Here is a 3,486-nt window from a genome sequence, read left to right as displayed (position 1 = left end):
AGGGTAACTCTTCTGGTACAGGTGGCGGACAGCACCAAAACAGGCTCTATGCTCTTCAGGCTCACCAAGATCAGAAAGATTCTCCTAATGTAGTCACTGGTACATTACGAGTCTTTGATCTCGATGTTTATGCTTTGTTAGACCCAGGGGTTACTCTTTCTTTTGTAACTCCTTATATAGCGGTCAAATTCTGTATTAGCCCAGAAACTCTCTCAGAACCTTTCTCAGTCTCTACTCCAATCGGCGACCCAATTATAGCTAGACGGGTATACAAAAATTACCCTATCACAGTCTCTCAGAAAGTCACCTCAGTAGATCTTGTAGAGTTAGAGATGGTAAACTTCGATGTTATTCTAAGCATAGATTGGTTACATTCCTGTTATGCCTCAGTCGATTGTAGGACTAGGATTGTTCGTTTTCAATTTCCAGACGAACCAATCTTAGAATGGAAGGGTAGTAGCTTAATGCCTATGTGTCGTTTCATTTCTTACCTTAAGGCCAAAAGGATGATCTCTAAGGGTTATCTCTATCATCTAGTTCAGGTTAAGGATTCAAGCTCCGAAACCCCAACTCTTGAGTCAGTTCCTGTGGTTAATGAGTTCCAGAAGTGTTCCAAAAGATCTTCTTGGAGTTTCTCCTAATAGGGAAATCGACTTTGGAATTGATCTCCTTCCAGATACCCAACCTATCTCTATTCCTCCTTACAGAATGACTCCAACTGAGCTTAAGGAATTGAAGGAGCAGTTGAAAAACCTTCTAGATGCTTCATCAGACCTAGTATTTCGCCATGGGGTGCACCCGTGTTATTTGTAAAGAAGAAAGATGGTTCTCTCAGAATGTGCATTGACTATAGGTAGTTGAACAAGGTCACAATCAAGAATAAGTATCTCCCCCAAGATTGATGACTTGTTTTGACCAACTTCAGGGTGGTAGTCATTTCTCAAAGATAGACCTCAGATCGGGTTATCATCAGCTTAAAATCAGAGATAGTGATATTCCGAAGATTGCCTTCAGAACTCGGTATGGTCATTATGAATTTGTAGTTATGTCATTTGGACTAACCAATGCTCCTGCAACCTTCATGGATTTGATGAACATGGTGTTTAAGCAGTATTTGGACTTGTTTGTTATCGTCTTTATTGACGATATCTTCATCTACTCTAGAAGTGAGGAAGAACATGTGAGTCATTTGAGGGTTGTTTTGCAGACTCTTAAAGATCGCAAATTATTCGCTAAGTTTAGCAAGTGCGAATTTTGGCTGCATTCAGTAGCTTTCCTTGGGCATATAGTATCCAGCGAAGGGATCCGAGTGGATTCCCTGAAAATAGAAGCAGTGAAACAATGGCCCAGAACTACCTCTCCTATAGATATTAGAAGTTTCTTGGGTCTAGCGAGTTATTACAGAAGGTTTGTGGAAGGATTCTCATCCATAGCCTTTCCGTTGACAAAGTTGACTCAGAAGAAAGTCAAGTTCCAATGGTAAGATGATTATGAGAAAAGCTTTGTAGAGTTGAAAACTAGATTGACTACAACTCTTGTTTTGACTCTACCAGAGGGTTCATACGGTTATGTTATAGATTGTGATGCTTCCATAATTGGCCTAGGTTGTGTGTTGATGCAACGAGGTAAGAATATAGCTTATACTTCTAGACAGTTTAAGATGCATGAGAAGAACTATTCGACTCATGACCTCGAGCTCACAACAGTGGTGTTTGCACGTAAGATTTTGAGACATTACTTATATGGTGTTCACGTAGATGTGTTCACATACCATAAGATCCTTCAGTATGTGTTCACCCAGAAAGAGTTGAATCTTTGCCAGAGAAGATAGCTTGAGTTCCTCAAGGATTATGATATGAGTGTGCATTACCATCCCGGTCAGGCTAATGTATTAGAAGATGCTCTTAGTAGACTATCTATGGGTAGTGTAGCACATGTTGATGAAGAAAGAAATGATCTAGCGAAGGATGTTCACAGGCTTGCTCGCTTGGGAGTTCGTCTTATGAGAATATCAAATGGTGGGGTAACAGTTCAGAATGGGTCAGAATCTTCTTTGGTAGTGATGTTAAGGAAAAGCAAAACAGTGATATGATATTACTTCAGCTAAAATATGCAATCCATCAACAGAGAGTTGATGTTTTCTCCCAACGGGGAGATGGTGTGCTTCGCTACTGTCACGCCCCAAGCTACCCCCAAGACGCGGACACGGGACCTAGGACCACAAGTGATCCCAAGCTAACCCTGCTGGCATGATCATGACCATACTAAAGATAATAAACTGATGCGGAAGCTAAATCATAAAGTAAGTCTGAAAAGATGGGGAATACCCATATACTATAACTGAGATAAATATAAACTGGTGAGTTTAATACAAGGAAGATATTAACTCAATACTAAGCTGAATCTATCTATGTTTGAAATAAGTTTATAAACTGACTAGAAATGTTGGGACATGCCCCAACTAGATCTAGCAAAACTGAAACTAAAGAATAAAAGCGATTAAGATAAACATGTCACTAGTCCTCGAAGAATGAGGACTCACCACTGATGCTGCTGAACTGAAGAGCGGGAACCGATCTAAGCGTGATCTGGATGCTGAGAACCTGAACCTACATCACGAGAAGATGTAGCGCACGTATGCGTCAGTACTTGAAAGGTACTGAGCATGCAGGATAGAGTAAAGCTGAAATAACATATAACTGAACAAAGCAATAAAGCAATGAAATAATCTGAACATGATATAGATACTGAAAATACTGAATACTGAGCTAACTGATGCAATGACCAAATTTATAACATGCTGAGACTGAATACTGACTGTACTGAAATATGGTCAATGCAATAGAGTCTGACTGAACTGTGGGAGCTACTAATAACCGACATAAAACCACATGAGCTAAATGTGGAGTCCGATGTATACGCCCCATCGAGAGGACCCAATATACCCTGCCAGAGGTATAGAGGCATGCTGGCATGATCACTAAACTGATGTTGCCCACAGAGGGGACTTACACCTACGTGGCTCGTAGTTCTGGGACTATATGGGTACGCTGAAACCCTAGTCCAACTCGGTATTATGCTACTCCCAATGAATTAAGTAGTTAACTGGTTATGACTGAATTTCTGTAAATACTGGATAGCTCGAACTGAACATGCAAACTGAGAATGCAACAATTAATCTGATAATGATGCATTCATAAACTGAGGCATGTATAACTGAATACTGAAATATCTGACCTAGCATGTGTAATTCAAGAACTAAAGAAATACATAGCTAGGGTTCTGAAATTCATGCGAGAAACTGAGCAATAACATGATAATCTGATTTGGAACATCTAAATAACTAATTCATGATGATCTGTTAAAATTCTAGAAACACTAGGTCTGTTCATAATCATGGAATCAAGAATCTGACTGAATTCTAGGGATCTAATGGGCGAAAGGAACCCACTAGTGAAATCCCACATACCTGGTGACAAATTCCAC

Source organism: Solanum tuberosum, unplaced genomic scaffold (genome assembly GCF_000226075.1).
Source record: "Solanum tuberosum cultivar DM 1-3 516 R44 unplaced genomic scaffold, SolTub_3.0 scf00122, whole genome shotgun sequence".
Lineage (NCBI taxonomy): Eukaryota > Viridiplantae > Streptophyta > Magnoliopsida > Solanales > Solanaceae > Solanum > Solanum tuberosum.
The sequence above is the reverse complement of the archived record's forward strand: the minus strand, read 5'-3'. Positions refer to the sequence as shown.